This window comes from Acanthaster planci, unplaced genomic scaffold (assembly GCF_054643075.1).
Source record: "Acanthaster planci isolate LZ-2023a unplaced genomic scaffold, COTS_SCS Contig13, whole genome shotgun sequence".
NCBI classification, from domain to species: domain Eukaryota; kingdom Metazoa; phylum Echinodermata; class Asteroidea; order Valvatida; family Acanthasteridae; genus Acanthaster; species Acanthaster planci.
Window position 1 is genome coordinate 26,957 of NW_028257637.1, and position 24,179 is coordinate 51,135.

The 24,179-nt window shown below is 41.8% G+C and overlaps 1 protein-coding gene and 1 pseudogene across 9 annotated transcripts in view; both read left to right on the top strand.

Moving 5' to 3' along the window:
• Positions 1-24,179, top strand: part of LOC110985733 (histone acetyltransferase p300-like) — a 101,168-nt gene that overhangs the window by 23,828 nt on the left and 53,161 nt on the right. Inside the window, exon 1 of one of the 9 annotated variants that reach the window (XM_087131765.1) lies at positions 6,539-6,557. The exons of the other annotated variants lie outside the window; for them this stretch is intronic. The gene's annotated coding sequence lies outside the window, so the exon portion shown is untranslated. Of the gene's footprint in view, positions 1-6,538; positions 6,558-24,179 lie in introns of those variants that run through there. 9 annotated transcript variants of the gene reach the window in all.
• LOC147795499 (uncharacterized) lies at positions 17,263-21,517 on the top strand (annotated as a pseudogene).

Genomic DNA, 24,179 nt, shown 5'->3' on the forward strand with positions numbered 1-24,179 from the left:
TTGATAACGACTGCAAAACGACGTCTTAAAGACGTCATGTTTTTTTGTGGTCATGGTTGCTGAAGCAATGTTTCTAACCGAGGATAAAAGACGTCTTTAAGACGTCGTTTTTTGTCACGACCACTTTACGACACACGACCACATAACGACCACAAAAAGACGTCTTTCACGCGTCGTGTGCCCACTGGGTATGCGCTAGTACCTTAGTTCATCCATCTCGAGCAACCTCTCTCTAGACGCTGAGCTGAACTCCTGTGTAAGCAGAGCATAAACAGCTATTGCCCGCCTAGCCAAGAGGGCGTGGGACAACTCCATGCTTACCACCAATATCAAGATGCAGGTGTTCTGAGCCTGCATCCATAGCACTCTTCTTTACAGCAACAAGGTGTGGACCTGCATGTAATACACCTGTCCAGAACCCAGACTCAGTGCTTTCTGCCTCTGCAGCCTGAGAAGGATACTTGATATCACCAGGGCAGGACTGTGCGCCTAACAGCAAGGCTCCTGAAGGTCACAGGTATACCAAGCATGTTTGTGCTGCTGTCTTGGCCTAGCCTTCATTGGCTTGGCCATGCCAGCCACATGCCAGATAGCTCAACATCAACCCGAAAGACTGGGAAGCTCTTGCTGCCAATTGAGCCAGCTGGAAGCAGGCTGTCAGAGCAGTAACCCTGGCTGGCGAGCAACAGAGAGAGGCCAGGTGAAGGAGAAAAGGAGACGCAGATACCATCAAGCTCGTAAACCCCTATGAACCCAGGCACAGGCTTCACTTGCAGCATTTGCCACAGAGCCTGCCTTTCAAGGATTGGTCTGTTCAGCCACAGCAGGTGCTTCAAGTCAACCACTGATTGACCAACTCAGGCTACCGGTCCATTCAGACAATGTTTTAAATTCACTTAAAATGGTAGTTACAGTACACCTGATTTGGTGTAACTTTTGCATTGAAACGATGTCTGGACGCTTTCTAAGTTACACCAAATCAGTTTTATTTCAGAGTTAAAATAGGGATTTAAACCACCTCGGAGGGAGGGTTTAGCATTGAACCAAAATGGTTTTAGCTAAAAACGTATCCGGTTTTAGCCAGTGCATAGAACTAGAGTTATGCAACAGCTTTTCTTTGGTTTGCTTTTGTTATAAACAATGAGGTATACAATGTAACCGCATGCTGAACGACCCATACAATGCTGTCACCCTCCAAAACTGCCATTACAACGTGGGAAAAAGCGGTCACTCTCGTCTGCCTCTCTGTGGTATATTGTCAGAACTGCCACTGTACTCGGGAAAAAGCAATACATCCTTGTTGTATTTGCCTTCTAAGGATGCCTAAGACTGGTAATACGTCTGTGGCTGTGGACTGCTGATGAGCATTTTTCTAGGGCAACCATAATTTGTTGCATCGCAATGATATATGAACAAGTGTCTCCCAATAGAGCACCATGTTGCAAACGTAACACAAACGCTGGTACCCGGGTGACATTCAGCATGTTTGTACCTATACAGTAAGTATATCGGCAACCAGTCCAAACCTGCTTCAAGTGCATGCCGGCCATGTGTGTATGTAAACAAACTTAAGTGGGATTTATTTAAATGAGTGGAAGTTCTTCAGGACCCCAAGAAAAGGAGATAAACCGTTTTGGGTTAAACCTGCTAAATTAAACTGGTTCCATAGGCTCGGGGAGTTTTAATTTTATGACCGCCATCTGTGGTGAATGACCATTTTAACATGTTTAACTTTTACCATTTTCACTAACACAGTGTCTGAACATAGCCTCAGGTGCAGCTCCATTGTCTTCTGAGACTGACGGATGCCAACAAGTGTTTAGTGGTTGGGCAGTGGTCATTTCCACATGTGTCGTGTAGCACAATCCAATTTCTTGTTAGAGGCTATGCAAGGGGAAGGTGGAGTGAGTGAGGGAACTGTGTGATGTGCTAACCCTGGTGCCTTCTCCAGTACTGAGACAAATCAGATTGTTATTGATTTCATCAATAATTTATCCATTGTCGTCAAGTTCAGAGTTGCCACACAGAAGGTTGTGACTGTTGAAATCACAGCCGACAATGTAAGGCTTGCTGGCACATGTATGTACATGTACATTCAATGATCTGATTTGGAATTCCACAGAAGTGTTAGAACCTGTTTTGTACTTGACGGCACTACCATACTTTGTCATGAAAGCACACTCACCACCACTTTTCTTGTTAGTATTGTTTCATGTCAATAGACATCACAACCAGGTAATCTAAAAAAAAATTATCATCTTTTAACCAAATTCCTAAGATGTAAGTAATATCTGGTTTAGTGGGCCAAGAATGGACCTATAGCTTTGTTCAATTCTTTGTAGTGTGCTATGAGTGATTGTGCACTCCATTGTAAAATAATTCAACCTGTGATAATGAGGTAAATATTCATGATGATGTGTTGGGATTGCCTTAGGGGAATGACTTGCATTTTGCTAAGTAGACTACATGTACATGTATGTAGTTGCTTGTGCTTCATTTGGGTCGATTTTGCCATATTCTGTTTTCCTTGCACCAGTTGGTGACTGCGATGCTGTTCTATGTCTTTTTTAACTCTTACCCCCTAGGCTCCTGCAGTAGAAAGTATACTGAACCTCACAAAATCCAACAGGTTCATGTACTTGTCTATGTACTTGTACATGCATATTACTGTACCAAACCTGATAAACTCCAACAGAGTGAGCCCGTTGGAGTTTGAGTTTGATATGGTATGGATGGGTCTATGTAGTATAGGATGACTTAAACTGAACAGTACCAAACCTGACAAAATCAAGCACAGTCCAACAATTGGTACAGCAAGCCAGACACTGCACACAGTGACCCGTGTGTGTCCCAACTCACACAGAATCCAACACCACCTTTCATCCCAAGTCTCACAAAATTCAACAACAAGTTCCTCAGGTCAGTACAAAACCTGCCAAAACCTCACAAAACCTGCTGTTGGAGTATGGCAGGTTTTGGGCAGTTGGGGTCAATGTTGTCTAGATTTCTCAGGTCTAGTTTGAAGGTGATTACATGTAGTTACAGATTTTTGCAGCTGTTCTCTGGTCATGTATAATTGATAGTATCTCAGATTTGCATTACCCTAGTGAAGTGAGTAGTTCCAAGATGTTTATCTCACTGCAGAGGCGTTGATGTCTGGGGTCCATTTGCTTGGCTGTCCTATCTTCAGTTTGGGTAGTGGCATCCTTTTGTTGTTTGGCAGGTGTTGTGGTTTGGGATTATATTAAGCATATACAGATACATTGTATGATACTCTGATGTTTTGTATTCCTCTTTCCTGTTAGATGGTTTTGCACCCACAGTGAGCCAATGCACTTTAAATGTTGTTCCCCACATTTGCCGCATTTAACCTGATCTTTTTGTCAGCATTGCTCATACGAATGGAATCTTCCACATCAGACACATCTTGTTGGACTGCGTCAATTACTAGCAATATGACCAAGTTATTGGCAGTTGAAGCTTCATGTTAAAGGTGAAGTGATGGGTTAACTCAAAAGTTTTCATATCCCAGTTGGAATGTGCCAGGTAGAGTGGGTGTACTGAAGGTTAGGCAGACAGAGACTTTTTCCAGTTGGCCGTATGTTCTGCACAGCAGGCGTTTAACCTCCAAAACTCTCGCTTGCAGGCTTCTGGTATTCCATTGGGATTCCAGTGACGACTGCCTTGCTTTGGGTTTTTTGATTTAGCAAATTTGGTAGAACTTTGAGGCCCATTGGTCATGTTGCCACATGGCTTATAGATTTCTTGCCTGGGCTGGAGTATGACATCTAGCGGTAATATCCCCTTGGTCCTTCTTCATTCATTCATTCATTATGGTTTATTAAAACATGAATGGCAGCCGTTGGGCTGAATTGAACATGTTTTTACAATTTAAAAACCATTAAAATATTACAAAATAATTACAAAATGTAAACCTTAAATCGTAAAACACAAATACTGATATTAAGAAAAATTAACTCATTTAAATTTTTTATCATAGAAGCTATTGCACTACTTTGAAATCATTTAGTTTTACAACTGTATTGTACATACATGTATTTCTCAGTATTCCTCAGATCATGAGATATTGGTTGTTTTGTACAAAGCCATTTCATCCCAATTGCGCTTTTCTCCAAAGACAGTGTAAAATCTGTACACAGTTTATCCCTATTTTGTAGTGACTGTAAATCACATGCTTGCAAAGCTGGATCATGTGAAAAATAATTAAACCCAAATATAATTCGACAAGCCCTCTTTTGGATAAATTCAATCCTGTTTACATGGACTTTTGACAGGTTTCCATTAAAAACAATGGTACCCTATTCTAATACATGTACTGGCCGAATATAACCCTTATAGATAGTAATGAGGTCTGCCATCAGTAAATCAAAATGCTTAAGACATCTTACATGTAGCATGTATAATTTATCATTACATTTCTTGATCATTTCATTAACATGTGCATTCCACTTTTAGTCACATTGGACTATAATTCCAAGGATCCTAGCAGTAGCAACTTCCTTTAATTGATCAACTCCAATTAAAATTGGTACTGATAAACGTGGTTGTTTCGAAAAGAAACTGTCATTTTATAGCATTTGTTTGTGTTTAACCTCATATTATTGGTATTAGACCAATCCCAAAAATCCTATAATACATCTTGAAAAACAGATGGTCCTGTGGGACTCCAACAATCTACCAAGGTTAAGTCATCTACATGTACATGTACTTACATGTACTTGAAGACAGATATTGATGAATCGGTACATGCATCATTAATCATTACTGAAAATAGAATAGGCCTTAGTTTCGTACCCTGAAGTACCCCAGCATGAACTGTACTCCATTCAGACCTACTGGTAGTCCCAAAATATTTAACACACTGACGACGACAATAAAAAAAAATCAAAATCCAACTGATAATAGTAGGCCTTACATTGTGTTGTGCAGTTTGGCTCAGCTGGAGTGGGGAATGGAGCTAAGACCTTTCAATTTTTTTTTTGCCGGTTTGCATTAGTGTCACTTTGGATGGGTTGGTTTAATAATTGCGTTCTTCTAAGAAATGTTTTTTTATTGGATTTGGTTTTCTTGGTTTTGGCTTTGCATATATCAGAGAAATAGTTTGATTCTCTATTGAGTTTTTTTCTTGCTATCTTTGTTTTGATGAAGGTGGATAGGAATATACTGTACATGTAAGTGGAGGAGAGTGGGTTGTATTCCAGAGACTAGAGCAAGTTACATGTACACGTAGACAGCAACGGTGCTTGGCAGTCTCATTTGGAAGATGTGGTTGCCTTGAAATTAGACTGTTTGGTTTAAGACATTCATTATGGATGCCTCTTGAGGTTGGTTTGGTCATATGAAGTAGCCAAACAGTTGTTGGGCCGTGATGCAGTCTTAGTCTTGAAATTGCTCAGCAATAATTTGAAGAGCTGTTTGCCACGTTCTTGTGAGCTGTTCCTCTGTGGTTGTTAGCTGACGTTGCTGCTCTTCTAGCATACATGTACATGTAGCCTACCGCGTGCAACCTACGCAGATTACCAACATTTGCATTATTTCCTAGTCCATTACTTCTTTTCGGTAAATTCTCGATCACTAATAGTGCACCCTCACTCACTCACCCCCTGTGAAAGCATCAGTCATGTTCGTCCTCTTATGGAATGTGTTGTTCCATCATGTTTTGGGGAGTTTTTTTCTTTGCTAATGTGTGTTTTGGTGTTATTCTTTGATCACTTTGCTTGTTTATTTACTCTGATTCTTGTGAACGGTAAGATTGCTCCTTTTTCAGTCTGTTCCTAGATATTTTACCGTTCCCTTTTAAGTCTTGCGCAAGTGGCAGGTTGACCTTGTATTGACCTATTTCAGAGTTCACCCAGGTGGCGCTGTTGTTTTGACCTACGGTAAATATATTTTTGTTGTGCCATAATAAACTGAGTATGTGTGTTTATTTATTCCGTTTTCCTGCATATGTTCTGTGATTTGCCCAAAATTGTGGCAAATAAATAAGATTGCTAATTTGATAGACAAACTAACAGATATTTACATATGTACATGTATGTAGCCAGGGTCAGTGGCAAAAGCAGGGATAACTAAAAGGTTTCAAAACAGCGGTCCCAAATCCCATTTGAGATTTTCACTAACGTTTTTCTTCTTTCCCCGGGAGGAGATGGGGACCCCCCTCCCTTTTGTAACATGTGCACATGCACGAACCTGAGAGTGCGCTTTTTGCACATGTACTTGCCCTGCAAGTCACTGTTCTGTGTACATGTACGTCGTGTGTAGTGACTTGGACATAGACCTGGAGGAGAAAATGCTTGGACCGGATGTTCTTGAAGTTCAAGTAGTCTAGTTGGCGCAACTGGCCTTTTCCGATTGAGGGCGCTGTACGTAGTTATGTCCCGCAATGGTTATGCTGCGTTCGAAGTTTACTTCTCACGTTTTGTAAAAACTTCACGATTTTTACCACAAAGAGACGTCATTGGTGAAGTGTTGGACAGCCTATGGTACCATTTTTCCACATACATGTAAACAATTTAAAAGATGGTCAATTGATGCAGGTACCTTGAAAACCACTTTTTGTTTTCAGGACTTGCTAACGTTTTGACACAGTATGGTGCACTTTGCCTAGTCGCTAGTCGGTGCTGAGGCCCACCATCCATACTGTTTACTGCACACCAGAGTAAGGCAAACCATTGAGCAAACAATGTGTGGTGTCAGTCATGTGTAAAAATGTAGGACTAACTTTACCTTTCCCAATGGATGTCGTCTACAATACAGTGGAAATGTACCTGTGATAACCCCAAAATTAAAAAAATGCTTAAAAATGGAGGCCTATAATGAGGCCATGAGAATGAAATTTTTAGATTTGCGTCCACCACCCGCATGGTCCAAAATACCCTGCCGAAAAAGTTCTTTTTTTTAAAAAAGATTCAATATTATCAACAAAATGCAGGAACACAAATCCATTTCCTCCTATTTTTGCAGAATTCTAGTTTCATCTGCGCTCTATCGCTCCTTATCCCGCACAGTGAATGTTTCATATAATGGAGCATGAAAGATCTAAGAATTATCTAAAAATTGCAATCTTGGTGTAGTCTGAAAGGCCAAATCAATTCATAGAAGTTTCATATCCATATTTGTAGTAGTTAGGGAAATATTTGCCAAAGGAAGTCCGCGTTGTTTACCAAGTGCCTCCTATTTTTGTGAAATTCTGGGTTCGTCCATGTTATACCGGTCCTCATCCCACGCAGGGAACGTTTCATTTATTTGAGCATAAAAGATCTTAAATTTATCTACATGTAATTCTAGCAATCTTGGTATCATCTGAAAGGCTACACGTTTGTCTATCCATTTATGTAAGTTTCATATCCATATTTGGAATAGCTGGGGAAATAGCTGCCAAACGAAGTGCGAGTTCTTTTTCAACTGCCTCCTTTTTTGTGAAATTCTGGGTTTGTCTGCGCTATACCGGTCCTTATCTCGCACAGTAAATGCTTAATATAATGGAATCTGAAAGATCTAAAAATGATCTAAAAAATGCAATTTTGGTGTCATCTGAAAGGCCATATGTTCCTCTTTCTCTTCATAGAAGCTTCATATTCATATTTGCAGTAGTAAGGGAAATATCTGCCAAAGGAAGTGCGAGTTCCCCAAAACTCACTCCTGGCAAGCATCGATGTTGTCTCTTCGCAAACCAACATTCACTAGGCGCAAGCCTGGTAATCAGTATGCAAAACCTACAACACAACAAACTTCGGCTACACCATAACAAACCCCGATCAAACTACATCCGCACTCTCCCTGAACTTGTTCTAGGCTGGAACTTTTTTCAGTTCCGAGGTAAATTCTTCAGAAAGAAAATCGGATGTGCAATAGGATCAGTAGCAAGCCCAGAAATTTGCGACAAAGCTTGACACGTATTTGAGTCAGAAATAGGAGGCACTTGTTCCACTGACTAACCCTAGCCTAGCCCTAGCCCCAACCGTAGCCTCAGCCATAGCCGTAGCCGTAACCCTAGCCTCAGCCATAGCCATAGCCGTAACCATAGCCGTAGCCATAGCCCCAACCCTAGCCGTAGCCATAGCCGTAGCCCCAACCCTAGCCATAGCCGTAGCCATAGCCGTAGCCCCAACCATAGCCATAGCCGTAGCCATAGCCGTAGCCCCAACCATAGCCCCAACCCTAGCCATAGCCGTAGCCCAAACCCTAGCCGTAGCCCTAACCCCAGCTTGCCAGGAGTGAGTTTTAGAAATCCTTTATGACAGCTAAACAAATAAATCTGACACGTCATACTCCTATGTATATGATTACAAGCAGACACCACTCCATTTGAATAAATGTGGTGCCCATTGGGGCCTCGGTTCAACAGTTATAGCTGATTGAAGTCTTTCCTTTGGTTGTGTACAAACTTTATACTTTGAAAAAATGGCGTTAACCACTTGCTGCTGGGTGCTTTTTTAAGCATTACTTTCGCTGCCGGGCGGTTTTTTATATTTTCGTTTTTTAAAAATCTTCAAAAATTCATATCTTTTTTTCTGAACGCCTAAACCCCATAAAATGGGTGTCTCGTGGCGAATCTAGCCCTCACAAGCAACCTCCATTGACCCTTCGGTTTTGCAGCCATGCCGCCAGCTCCGTGTAGAGCCCCCATTGTGTGCGTTACATAAGGGCTCGTTTGTTCCGGGCCTTGGCCCAGTGCGTTGCTATGCTGCCGTGTTGCTATGCGGAGCGATTGACGGTCAAGACCTCAGCGTGTGATATGCGGTGAGTGAATGGGAAGCTGTGCACGTGCACTGGGCTTGAGTGAATGGGAAGCTGTGTACGTTCACTGGGCTTTGTCAACTGTTCAGTAAGTGCGGGCAATGACGTACAAATGAATTCATGCTGTAAAAAAAGGGGTCTAAAAGTGTGTCTTTTTTTGTGGCGCTGCTGCGTGTAACTTCCACTATTTTTTGAAGCTATTGGGGTTATATTCTGTTGTATACATGTACATGTATTTTCCCATCTACCAAACTTATATCCCCCCCAAACCACTCTCATATTTTATTTCCCAACTTGTTCATTTTCCCTCCCATAGTTTAAGATATTTCCCTTCCCAAACTTTATTTCCCAAACAATTTCAAGTAAAATTTAGAAACCAATAAAATAAAGTACACATAGAAATACACACAGAGAAATATTTGGAGAGAACTTCTTTTTCTCTAGTATTTTCTTCTTGTCATTTCTCTTGAGTTTTCTTTTCTCATTGAAGTAGTTGAACTCATAAAAGTAGTAAAATAAATTTCCACTCTTTCTAATCAAATAAAAATCAAACACCGGTGCAAGGAATAAAAAGTACTTTCCAGAAACTTTGTCTTTTTTGTCATTTTTTTCACAGGCTGAAAATATGACCACCTAGTAAAACCATTACAAGGAAATGTGCCACTTTTTCAAGAGATGAAAATACTACATCCTCAAAGCAGTACGTTCCAGAAACTTTGTCTTTTTTGTCATTTTTTTCACAGGCTGAAAATATGACCACCTAGTAAAATCATTACAAGGAAATGTGCCACTTTTTCAAGAGATGAAAATACTACATCCTCGAAGCAGTACATTCCAGAAACTTTGTCTTTTTTGTCATTTTTTTCAAAGGTTGAAACTATGACCACCTAGTAAAACCACCAGAAATGACATATTGTTTTACACTAGATAAGTGGGGCATCAAGTCAAAACACAGATGAAAAACACAAAATATAATGTCAATGAAAATGTCCATGAAAATAAATGTTCAAAGTGTCAATTAGTGGACAGTATGGTACTCCTTGAAGCAGGGGGCGACACAGAGGGGCTGGTGGCACGTGTCGCACTCGAAGTGCATCTTCTTTCGCAGACCACGGGAAGCGCAGAGGACACACCGCCGGTAGCGGAAGTCGCCATAGCTGGTCCTCTCACAGTCCATAGGGAAGTGTCAGCCAACAAAGCGGGAGTTGGTGAATGGTGGAGTATCGTGCTGAGGGCGGTACTCGGGCAAGGGCTCGTCGAACAGCAGCTCACGGACAAGACTCAAGTGGTAGTCGAGGAAGGAGAGGCGGTGACCAACGGCCAGGTACACAGCGTAGGTGTTCACCAGCGTCAAGTCGAGCAAGTAGAAGAAGCGCTTCTTGTACCACTTGAGGGACTTACGAGTTGCTCAATGATTTGCCGCTAGTTGGTCGCTCTTTTCAACGCCCCCCATCAGGGCGTTGTACTCCATGACACAGGTCGGTTTCTGCTTTTCCTGCCCTGTCCTGTCTTGCTTGCCGGTGCCACAGATGTCTACCGTATGCATGGTGGAGAGCATACGGATGTTGCGCTTGTCTCGCCACACCATGGCCAGGAGAGAACCGCTGACACCCAGGTCGGCCGACCGGGACGCTGTTTCGCCCCGCTTCAGCTTGACTTGAAGTCGTCGAAACAAATCGGGACTGCTGACGGCCCGGTCGAGGGCAAGGTTGTAGCCCTTACCACTTAGGTCGTTCACCAGGTCCATCACCACTTGTTTAGTTGCTGGGAGGTCTCCTTTACTTTGACCGGTGTAGATTTTGAAGTTGTAGCAGTACCCAGCGGCACTCCCTGTGCTCTGGCACAACTTGTACATCTTGATGCCGAAGCGGGCCCTCTTTCTGGGGTTGTAGGTAGCGAAGCGGAGACGCCCGTAAAACTTCAGCAGGGAGTCGTCGACAGAAATGTCCCTTTGAGGAACGTAGACAGTGGCAAACTTCTGAGCAAGATGGTCGACGACTGGGCGCACTTTGAAGAGGCGGTCGGTGCAGTCATCTGGCATGGCGGTGTTATCGTTGAAGTGCAGGGACTGCAGGATGGCAAGGAAGCGATCTCGGGGCATGACGGACGGGAATAGGCTCATCTTCAGTAGTGGGTCGGTGGACCAGAATCTATGAAGGGTGGGGTGCTTCGCAATGCCCGTCATTATGCAAAGGCCCAGAAAGGCTTTCAGTTCTCTAGTGTTCAGATCAGTCCATGATCGCATGTGCGCCGATGTCGTAGCGGGCCTCTGCACGGCATACCGGTTGCTCTCTTGCACTATCTTGTTGTAGAGAACGTCGTCAAAAAACAGTTCAAAGGCTTCACTGCAGGTCGAGCTGCGATGCAGGCGGGGATCGACGGCACCACCGTTACCGCTGAAGCCGTACTTCAGCGGTGTACTGTCTTCATCTGTCCACCGGAACGGTGCGGCACTGCTGCCTGGTCGACGCGGCGGTCTCTGTACAGGACTGTCTCTTGCCCTTGGCATATACCGCCAAGGGTACATCACTGTCAATTTCTCTACTTGACTGTACTTGAGCAGGTGACGGCGGTGATGAAAAAGACAAAGAAACTTTGTCTGAGCTCAGATAAATCTCGCTTTCGCTGGAAGAACTTGACTCTCCGGATATAACTTCAGCCATGTTGTCTGTACTCTAAATAACACGATACCCAATATGAACACATGTGAACACTGCACGGCGTTTTTATTCTCAAGCAGCGAGGGCTGTGCCCTGTCAGTCAACGTGGCAAGGGCCAGCAGCGCCCGGGCCGGGTCATTCATGGGGCGCAGGTGCATAATGAGCCCGCACAGCCCGCGCTTTGTCTTCGGTGCAGTGCAGCGATAATCCCCTGCGAGCGCCCGGCAGCGCGAACAAATGCGCTCTGCAAAACAATACACGGAATCCCTCCGCTTATTGCAGCGCTCTGCGCTGAAAGAATACAGGGATTGATTGGCAGTGCCCAGCAGCTCTCACGAGCTCGTACTTTTATTCAATGCTTTGATAAGTTCGGTCACCCCGGCTATAAAAGAAGTTCGGTCACCCCGGCTATAAAAAAAGTCACAATTCACCGGCCAATGATGGCCTAAACTTTTTAACTGACAGCCCCAAACTTTTTAAGAAATGCCCAGCAACTTTTTTTTTTTATAGTAAAGTTCCGATTTCGGAGTCCCCGGCCCCAAATATAAGGCCTATGGCTCCGGTACCGGAGCCCCCGGCATGAAGTGGTTATAGCCCCAGGCATTAGTACACATAAACTATGGCGCTGCTCTATACCCAGCCTCAAGGGAAAATCTCACAGGGTTGGAACCGGCAAAATTCGAAAGGCAACTTCGAGGCAAACACTTTTCTTTGAGACCTCAACCTCGTATCTTCTACCATACGAAAGTTATGACCTCATTTCCAGTCAGTTTCAAAAAAATAAGGGAAAACAGAAATTTTGTTGTCCCAAAGATAGCTCTTGACCTGATTCGGATGCAAAATATATCTGAACCTGGATGCCGAGTCATTTTTAGTGATTTTCAAAGGTGTCACCAAAAAAGTAGTGTCATCGGGGAAAAGGCCTCAACCCTGTGACCCTTTGACCTGTGACCAGTAAACTTAAATTCAAGGTAGATGAAGAGTTGCACTACCTTTCTTGGAAGGCTCAAGGTCAAAGGTCACAGGAGAAAAAAGTTATTCACGGTCACCAAATGGGGACACCCGTACTAAACGCCATCCCTAACCTTAAGAAATATCTAAATCTTGCAATCTTGGTTTCATCTGCAAGGCCACATGTTCCTCTATCAATTCGTATAAGTTTCATATCCATATTTGAAGTAGTTAGTTAAATATCTGTAAAAGGAAATGCCAGTATTTGCCAAACTGTGTCGTATTTTTTAGTCAATCTGGCTTCGTCTGTGCTATACCGGTCCTTATCCCGCACAGAAAATGCTTCATATATTTGAGCATAAAAGGAGTAAAAATAATCTGTATCTTGCAATCTTGAAGTCATCTGAAAAGGCACCTGTTCCTCTATTTATACCAGTTTCATATTTGCAGTAGTTAGGGAAATATCTCCAAAAGGAAGTGCGGGTTCTTGTATCACTGCTTATATTTTACCTTAATTTCGACTTGTGGTATACCAAGTCCTGTACTCGCAAAGAGAATGCTTGATATATTCGAGCATAAAACCTCTTAAATTTATTTAAATCTTGTAATCTTGGTGTCACCTGAAAGGGCATATGTTCCTATTTCCATTCCTATAAGTTTCATATGCATATTTGCTGCAGTTTGGAAAATATCTGCAAACGGGTGTAGGAGTTGTTGTCTGACTGCTTAATATTTTTGCGTAAGTGTGACTTTGCAGTATACCGTCTTCTGCACTCGCACAGAGAATGCTTATGCGAGCATAAATGGTCTAAAAATCATCTAAATCTTGCAATCAAAATCTTGGTGTCATGAATATTTAGCAGACCCTGTTTCTTATTATATTCTTTATTTTCTTATCTTTGTTTATAGACTTCTTGTTAGAGTGTACTTGAAAGGCCACTTATACCTACTGTGTTGGATTTTGGTTTTTAATCTATTTAAAGTTTTAGTCTTTAAGTGTTTTTTAGTCCATTAGTCCTTTTTTTTTTTTTTTTTTTTTCATTTTTCCTGTACTTTTCATTAATAAATTATTTGTGTGTCCCTTTTTTTGAAGGTGTCTGAGTCCTATTAATTCAGTTTCCTGCGACTTTTTCTTCAAAGATCCTTGGTTTAGTTAGAGTTGTTGTTTTGCGAGTTCCTCATAGTGTGCTATTTTTCCCCATTAGACATGGACACTCCATTTGCGACTCCCAACTTTTCATCCTTTTGGATTTAGGCAGTCTGACTTTAATCTCCAATTTATGCTGTTTAAATGCCCGATGTCCTCCAATACACTGACGTCATCGGCCACTCTTAACTAGTCTTCCAGCAACAATGCCCGATAAAGATGAGGTCAGTCCTTATCCCGCCCACACAACAGTCGTACTTGGATTTTTAAAAAGAAATATCCCCTCTATTTACACCTACCTATGAAACCTTTGTTCATGGATGAGTGTAAGCCTGCCCTTTCACAAAATAACCAGTGGTCACAAAGTACTTGGGGAACAAGGCCCACACAGTGGCCAAATTCTGCTCTGCCCTCTCCACAAATTCACTGGCAAGGCAGGGAGATAAAGATGCTACTCCGTTCCCTAGATCTGATGCTAATGGCTACTTACTTATCAGGTACCTTCGATGATTGATGTTGTAGGTACCTTACTTACTTTATGACCTACTACAGTAGTAGGGTTCTAGCAGACACCTCTTCAGTCAGATGAATACCTGTGTCTGCTCGTTCAGCTACCCTCTTGGATACATGTCTGCCTGGCTGTTCAGCCGAACTGCAGTTACTGCATGTACACAGGTTTCCTCTTACAGTAGCTCAACCCCTGTCAGCCTGTCAGTGTCCTAGGGGCCCTTACTCTGGTAACCTTTATCTCCTTCTCCCACCAGCTAATAACCATTCCCACAATCAGACATTCTGGAGACTGGCTTTTGTAGGCAGATGTAAAGATGAGGCTGGAGCTTTCCAGAACATCACTTAGAAGCATACTAGCCATACTGGTTCTTAATCTTCAGTTTTCTGTCGTTTTTTTCACTCTCCGATCTAAGTAAGTTCAGCTCTTGTCCTTCGTCTGGGCCTTCATAACACAAGCATATCTCTGACCAGTGAAACTGTAGATGGGTTCTCGACTGCTGGTTTCTACTGGCACTTCCCGAATTGTATGGCTTACTCCTATGTCCGAACTTTCAGATTCCAGGAACAGGAGTATATTGGTTATCACATTGTTGCTTCACCAGATAAATCACCATTGCAGGGACACTCTCCCTATACCTTGGCCTCCTCAAAAGACAGTTGCCCTTATGAACATTGGACTTTGAGATTCTCGAAGCCAACAACTCTTTACTAAATGCATATGCTTGCTCTCAGAGAAAGATTCATGCAGTAGAATAGACACATCACTATGTGACAGAGTCAGTTCCTTAGGTACCAGACAACCGACTCTGCACGACTCTGCGCATTACTGTCCCTTCATTCACATGGAACATCTAGCTGTTGTTGTCCTGTGCCAGACCCCCTCACCTTCAGGTCTTAGTCGCTGACAACCCTTTTCTTCGTCTTCCAACAGGGTAGAGTTGTAGAGCATGTAAAAGCATACATGCCCCTCTCTGTTAACGTTACTCCCGGCAATCCTGTTAGAATTTGCCAGGAAAGACATCTTTTCTTTGTGTCGTTCAGACCTTCCTAACTCTGAAATTTGACTTTCCTATTTCCCTGCTATTCAAGGCACGGTGAAGGGTGTACATTGTAGTGCTTCAATTCAAACACCAATAAGTGCAGTAACTGATTCTTGTCTTCCATGAGACTCGGAACTGCAGCTTTCAATCATACTTAGCAACTGTCTGTTGTCACAGTTACCCAGTGTGCTCCACCATCGACTCCCATTCCTTAGACAATGCATGACTCCAGGTATTTCCTTCCTGGTATGTCCTTTTTTATGTTTCTTCCAAATACTGAGTCCATGTCTGGCTGGGAGTTGTGACGGGCATATTCCTATATTGATGATAGATGGCCCTTTATTCCTTTTATGTCTTTTTGTATTCTGTAGCCATCCCACCACCTGGACCGGTGCTACTCTGCATACGTAGTGACTGCTTGGGTAGGTTGGCTGTAGACTCCTCCCCCACAGTAGTGTAGGTTAAGTCTATTAGGGAATACATACCCAACCAGTCCTCTCCCACCCGTCCTTGGCTACGACATTCTTAGTCACGTTCGAAAAGAAGGACGAACATGGCAGCACGACCGCAGTGCATATTGGGAGGCCAAGGGGCACCATGGATGATCAAGTCTTTTCAGCGAATAGCTATACGCGCATGGGTGGATTTTTCTTGAGCAAGACGAGATGCTGGGTCCTTTTCAAGATTTTCCGTTTTCAAAATTCTTCAAAAATTCATCATTTCATTTAATGGCCGTTAATACCAAAATGAAGGACTCTTTGGGACTACTCTAAAGCTGACAGGTAACTTTCATTGACTCCTGAATATTTCAGCTAGTCCTGCAGCCTTGGAAAAAAGAGCCCAGATTGTGCGGTGTTACGTAAGATTCTTTTGTTCCCGAAACCAGCACAATGCACGGCTGACTTTTTTTTCAATAGGGGCCAGATTAGCATGCAGCGTTGCTGTGTGGCTCATCGCTGTGGTGGTGGAGAGCCTTTGTCCCCGGTGTTAATCCGCTTGCTCTAAATGCCTCAAACCGCGGTATACTGTTACAAAACAAAGCAGGATTATTTCTACAATTGAGAGCAAAAAAATGTCGGTAGTGCCCAGCAGCTCAGTCTTTTGTGGTGAGCACGGTCTTTTGTTTTAAGGCCCAACTCTTTTGTCCCAGTTCCGGGCACCCCGGCAATGCATATAAAGCCAATGTACTCGAAAACGGGTCGCCCGGCAGGAAGTGGTTAAGTAAATTTTATGTAAACCACGATGCTTGCGCATACCTCCGGGCACACTCCAATAAAATTGTATCGTGACGTCTGAGCTAGGGCACAGTGTCTATGTGCATTGAATTTAGAAGATTCAGGACTGTTCACTAGTGTTGGGGTTAATTGTAAATCTGCTAATCTGAACACAACTTTTTTCTTTCAATAAAATTGTTGTGGCCTTCATTCCAGTGTTTTTCTTTGTGCATTTTTACCTTTATTTTTACCTCCTTACAAATTTATGGACATCATCTCAACAAATTTGTTGCAGGGATTCTGTATGCAATTGGATTGTCAATAAAATGGCACAGGCCATGATCTGCATGGTCCAAATACAGGGATGGTGGGGAGGGGCTTACCCTCCTCCACTTCCACCTTTTTAATTTGGGGGAATGTCTCCTTCCTCCGACGTTTGGTAGTTCCACAAAGATAAATAGAAAATGGCAGCTGCCAGCCAGCAACTGCACTAAGCCCCCCCCCCTCTTTCAAAATGCACGGTTGTGAAAATTAGGATCGATGGATTGCAACCGCTATTCATTCCCCTGGAATACAGACGTTGATGCAACGTGGAAATTCTGACGTCGATCCAGCTTTCAAATCCGACGTCTTTTCAACGTAGATCCAACGTTGGTACATGACGTTGTATCACATTGATACAATGGTGTTGTGCCCACTGGGTTTCGAAGGGTGGTGCATTCATTATCACTGCTCCGGCACTGTCCCCGCCGCTTAGTGATAGTAGCCATCTCCTTGACGCTGCCGGGCGACGGCTCCGGCATTTATGAACCTTGTCCCGACACTTCCTCCATTGTCGGCTGACTGGCCCGAAGGTATTGGGGTCAATCGAGGGAGGGCCTACTGCACCAGCATTCATGATCCCTGTTCTGGTACCTCCTCCGACATCGACTGACTGGCTTGATGGCACTGCAGCCGAGGGTTGGCCCACTGCACTGTTACTCGTTCCCACCAATTTGGTGCTGGTAACGAGTGTACGTCTGTTCACCCTCTCCTCCCTCAAGTCAGGCTGCGAGATCCTCGGCGATGTTTTTGACTGTTGGCCCAGTGATCGTCTAACCCGCTTGGTGACTGGGTGGACCATCAGTTTTTCTTGGTTTACCTTGCTTGCCCATTATTATAATCTTTTGATTGCAAACGGACCTTTTGCTCAACAAGTGAAGCCGCTAGTGACTGCTGGAAATGTACGTATATCCAGTTTGCAATCGAGCTAAAACGAACGCGCGCTCCGCAGCCCCAATTCTGGTAATTTATGCACTTCCGACCACGCGGCTGAATTTTGATATCAGAGTTTTACCTCTGTGATAGCGCTGTGACCTTCCATAAGTTGTCTGCCCTTGAGGGTGGAGACTAACTTTTCGTTGCTCTACCCTTAACTTTGAAAATGTTTACATATTTCACCTCATTGCTATTTGCAGTATTCCGACCCCCCCCTCAATTCTGACATAGCTAAGCTGCAACAGTCTAAATTTTTTGAAGAAATATTTTCCTAAATAGTCCACACAACAAATTGAAAAGGTATTTAGATCTTTGGCCATTTAGTTAGAGAAGTATTGAGTCTTTTCGTTGCTCCGCCCTTGACTTTGAAAATTTGTACATATTTCACCTCTTGCATTAACAGCATTCCGATGTTTCCCCCTCTGAATTCTAACATGACAAAAGCTCCAAAAATCTAAATTGTAAAGGAAATCAGTTCTTGAACTCAACTATAACTCATTGTCAAGGAACGCCGCCATCTTAGAAAGTTGCAAATCTACATTTTATGCGAGAATTTCTAAACAATTACGAACTTGAGGAAGCTCTAAAAACCTTCCGGTCTATGTACACCAGCACAAATGATTTAAATAATGGGAGAAAAGGAGAAATTTAACTGCAGATTTCAGGTCGAATACACACGACTACGCAAAAGGAGGCAGCAAGTTGGCATAACCAACCTCCGGCACATGGTGGCGCACTTTAACCTTCACACAAAGCCCGCGGGCTTTGTAACAACACTGCCTCCACACAAAGATAAAGGAATGCTTTTGTCACAGTTCATAAAGTGGCTTGTGACTTGGCTGAAGACTGAATGACTTGTGATGGACTTAACTACTGATATGCAGCACTGAAGTATATGTATGACTTGTTATTATGAAACACTGAAGTAGTTTAGACCAGATGGTCAAGACCAAACTGTAACTGAGATCATATCAAGATATTAAGACCACATCTAGACTGAGACCATGGGGTACCCAGACCAAAACTACATGTAGGGGGTACAAAGACTGAGACCAGGAGGTACCAAGACTATAGGGTACCCAGACCGAGACTAGGGGGTACCAGGCAGACCCAAACAAGAGGGCCTACCGAGACCAAGACCATGGGGAACTACCCAGAACAAGACCGATACCAGGGGTACCAAGACCGAGACCAGGAGGTACATGTACCAAGACCAGGGGTACCCAGACCAGGACTTGGGGGTACACAGACCAAAACTAAGGGATGTGAACCCAATCTTTCAACATTTGATATCAGCGTTCTGAAAACTGAACTTGACACGGTTAAATCATGGAATGAGTAGTTAGCAGAAGAAAATGAAGAACTGAAGCAGAATATCGAATTCCTGTCAAACGACCTGATGAACAATTGCAGACTCTACAAAAGCGTCATGAAAAATACCACAAGTCACAGGCTACATCACTTCACAATGAGAAAAGAAAGCTGGAGAAAGACTATGATGAACTTTGTTCAAAAGGCAAAAACTGCAATAATCTCAACAAAGAATTACCAGAAATAGAGGAGATGTTGTCACATGCCAAAGATGAGATTCATAACACTAACGATGAAGCTCTCGAAAGCAATCAGCTTGCTTGAACTGAATCTGCTTGCCCTGAAGAAAATACTCAGTTACCAAAAGCTTGGCAATCACATATTCCAGAGCACTGATTTGATATTATATTCTTGTCAATATTCTGATCATGGTGCTCCGCAGCTAGCCCTTCCAGTTTTTCTTGCTGGATGCAAGGTGCTGGGGTTGATCACAGCACCTCTGTGGAGGGTCACAGAAACCAATGGTCACATATGAGATATGTGTGCCCGCTATACAAAGCTTCAGGAATATTTTAATGACTGTTTGAGCAGAGATACAGAGTTGTTCAAATTTATTGAGGGTGAAGCTTCACCATTTGATGAGCATTTGATTTCAAAAGATGAAGTTTACCACAGCCTCATTAAAGAATCACCACATGGCAAAAATCACCTTAAGCATGATCTGATTCACCTTCACAGCAATTAATCAACTTTTGGGGAGAGTAGTGAAAGATTTCTGCCTAATGGGCAATATCATGACTTACAAATGGACAGCAAATTTAAACAACAAACAGCATTGGTACCCAAACACAATAAGTTACCAGAGAGAGTGTTTGGGTATCTGGATTTTTTGCTAAAAAAGAGACAGGAAATGAAGCACAAGTTATGTTCAATTTTAATAAAATGGCAAATTATATCGACGCACTTTCAACTGAACAGTTGCACAAAGATATCCAGTCGGTCATAACAAAAAGAAAAGAATTGCAAGAAATGGTAAAACAACGGGAAGAAAAACGATACAAAGCCCTTATACTAAATAAAAAGATAAAACAAACTGGAACAGGCAGAGCTGAACAAATTCAGAACCAGGGAAAAACTTACATCAATTATTATCGATGTTTGGCTGTGGCAATCAAAAGGAAACCGTTTATACCAAAATGCAGCAGTGCGAGTCTGATCGAGAATGCTTCAATGCGCTAAAAAACAAGATGCCAGTATGATTTTGAAGGAAATTTCTGCACCGGTATGGGCCCTCAGACGAGGGATTCATATTTTCAAAAGGGGGTAAGGAAAATGCTTGGATAGAGACATACAAGAACATTTGTTCAGATTTATTGATGCTGCTCTTTCCGTTGCAAAAGGACATTTTATTTTAGAACAGTTCAGGATGAACCATCTATTGCCATGCCCTTGCTTGTTGGAAAACATGTAATTCACTACTTTGTTGAAATTTCAGATGGGAATGATCAGGAAATTAAATTTCCATATTCTGGTAAAAAACTGGTTCAATATAGTATTTAAGGATGATGATGATGATGTGTGTAGTTATCAACTGATCAAAGATTATCAAGAGCAAAACCTTGAAATTGTTCTAGAATAATAAGTACAGATGTAAATGTAAATTTGAATGTTTACCTAAGAATTTACACTGGACACAAGTCCATGTTACAAAGCTCACTTTATTTAATTCTTTGTATTCAAAGTTTAACCATCACTGTAGTCACACTGTTGGCAACTCTGTTGAATTACAGTCCGATGAATGGTTATTGGTCCGGATCTCTTCTTTGATATCTTCTAATATTTTAATGATAACCTGTAAGAAGTAGAAAAACCTTTCGACTTCAAAGAAATGGGCATTCTTTCAATACATTAAGGAAATAAACACCTTCTGATGATTATGTTTTCTGGTAGCATTTTGCATTTGTTTAATTAGAAGTAATTTACCATGGATGATAAACAGTGTTCAGCTATTACATTTACAATGTCTTTACTGTTATTCAAACCTTTGATCTTTGCTATAACGTTAGCAGTATATGAGGTTCTTATTATATACGGCTCAATAGATATTCCATGTTAATTTGTTGACTTAATTGTTTACTTCTCTAGTTGGTATTCAGCAAGAATTTATCAAAATACTAATTTTCTCAGACAGCAATAGGCACAGACTCAACAGAAATCGTAAAATGTGTTTGTCATAAGGTGTAAAATCACCATGTTCATTCTGTATGGAAAGAATCTTGTTAATTAGATACGTAGTCTTCGTTTTTGGTTAATTTGTTTATGTTGTTTCTATGGTAACCACAGATGATAACCAATAATAAGTTATGTCTGAATTGTTATTTATCAAATCGACATCCTTTGGGCTATAAGATATTACTTGTTTAATTTGTTTACTTACTTGTTTACTACATTAGATGAGCTACATGTATTTTTTAAGAAAACACTGATTATCCAAAAGTTGGAAAAATTTCTTCTAAATGTTGCATATTCCATATAGAATCAACTCCTGTAGTCTGTATGTGATTTGTATTTTTTATTTTCCGTATATAATAAAAGTAAGAATTTAATGGTTACCTGTGTTTCCATGGTAGTGATAAATAAACGTTGTCTGCGTAATTGCAGCGTGAACGGGTCTGTTACACGTGTTTGTATGTCTGCTTTCAGTGGGGGAAAAAAGTAAATACAATTTGTTTTTCAATAATTCCTGTTTCTCTTTGGATACCTTTTTGTTCACATGTTTATCTAACACAAATATTAACAAGATGACCCAAATTTTACCAAGTTTGCCACAGACATTTTATAAAAACAAAAGCACTTCTGGCCGGACTTTCACTATTTTGGTGTCGCTTTGTGCAGAACTACATACTCTGTATAGCTACAATGTGACTACTTAAAAACAGTAAATTAACAAAGGAATCCTTTTGATGTCTGTGCCTTTTTGTCGTGTCTTACCATTAGTTTTGCAATTTTAAGCAATAAACCCCCAAAGCAAGCGTGATACTGTACTAAACAGAAATGTAAAAATGGTTCATGCAAAAAGAAAAACAAGAAAAACTGGAAAATACAAACCTGAACAATATTATGTTAGTAGAAGTTATCTAAAAAATCTTGTATAGAAACACATTCAGAAAGAATAGAAAGACATTTAAAAGCCTTATGGAATCCAAGCCTTATGGAAAAGAACAAATGTGATGAAAGTAAGTGTAAACTTATAAAACTGAATCTAAAAAAACATGCATCAAGGTTGTTGTTGAAACCAATATAGTTTTGAAAGACTTTTATCATGCGCAAGCGCAATGGGGACTTTTTGCCCGATTCACATCACATCAGCCTTCTTTTCAAAGCTTTATTTTACCCGGTGTGAGATCTTGCGGAAGAAGGAAAACTGGCAATATCGACAAAAATTTCCTTAGAAACCTTGTTTCGCCACCAATCTTAACAATTTAAAAGCTTAAGTGGTACAACTTACATGTAATCTTGCTCGTCAATTGATGGCAGCATTTTTCGACTTGGTTTGTCAAGCGAGGGCAGGCAAACCAAAATATGGCAGCGAGCACGACGGTCAGCTGATTTGGTTGGTCTGATTTTGTCTGCTTTTGCAAGAAGGGAGCTACGGTACATCTTTGAAATTATCTCAACATTTAATGAAAGCCTTATGAACATTTAAGAGTAATTATCCCCTTGTGAACAAGACCAGAGAACTGAACTCAGGGACAGGTGGACACTTGCATTCTAACTTTGTTGATTGGCCTGAGCAGCCATTTATTGAACTTGACACATTTCAGGTTCTCACCCGAAGCTGGTGAAGAGGAACTGCAAATATCTTACATGCGAAACTCGTGACGTGGAGCAACTCACGTCAGCAAAATCAGCAAAATCATCAGCAAAATGTATAAAGATATTAGCAAAACGTACGAAAAATCAATTATCAGGATTTGTTTCCACCCAAAGCAGATGGAGTGGTAAATCAATTTTGGAGTGTTCCTGTGGAGAACAAAGCCTTCGATATGCAAATTCAAACAGCAATTACAAATTACAGAATACAAAATTACCCAATTCTCATGAACAAATTAACGAGGATCCAGTCCAGTGTACAATATCTTATAGGCCAACCATCCTAAGTCATCAATATCAAATGCTGTGATTGGATAGCAATTTCCATGAAGTGCTGCCCGACTTGGGCCTGCACTGGCTTGCGGGAAAATCAGTCAACTAATAAGCATTTTCAAAAACCACTAACAACTATTTATGTCAAACGACAGGAATTGGTGAGTACCAAATGCTTTCCTTAATTTGGCCCTTAATAATCTAGTGCTTCCCCCAATTAAGGAAGGGGTCAGGCGTTTCCTTTTGGCACATTCTGTGAAGTGTCATTAATAATAATACAGTGACTTAAAAAGTGAGGTCAATTTTTAGGTCCATGAATGAAATTTGCCCCAACATCCACCAAAGTCGGTGACTTTGCCAATTCTGAGGAGGGCAAAAAACCCCGTAAAACCATTAACCCTAACTCCCTAGGGTATGTACAAAATTATATTAAAATTGGGGGACTCAGGACTGTTAGGGTTAAGGAAAAAAGGGGGGAAATTCCCTTTTAGTTCCTTAAACCTGGCAACCGAGTACAGGAATTACCGGATCGCTGTCGATTACTCTAGAATCAGCAAAGTGGACTACCGACGGAAAGTGCATCAAAATGCTTTGCAAAGCAACAAAAGAGGCATTGAAGTAAGCTACGGCTGACAGGTGGTGGCACTGAACAGGGTGGAGGACGGTTGCTTTTGCAAAAACAGACAGATTTTTCCCTTCGCCAACCAAACGCCACGGCTACTCAAGCAAAAGTGACCAGGAGTTCTCTCCAGAGCTACCAACATCTTAAGGTCACGCCAGTAACTAGTTCAAGGCATTAAATCACAGTGCAAACAACCGTGAGTGACCACTACTGACCCACGTGCTGACAAGGATCCTCCAATGTCCCACGGTGATGAATTATTTAAAGCTGCAATTTATTTTGCCTCAAATTGATTAAGAGCTGGAATAGCTTGTTTGGGACAGAGCAATATTCAATCGAAAAAGGACAGTTTTGTGTGACGGCAAAATAGGAAATGTCTTAACTTGGATGTGAGTGTTAAACATGTACATGTACCTTCGTCAAGAACTGCAAGATTTGTATAAACCTTACAGTTCTGGAAGTAGTGTAAATGGAAAGTGAAGACAACGTCCTACCTGAGGCTGAGCTAAAGACTACCCATACAAAATGCATTAATTGGAAGAAAAACTGAAGCAACCAATC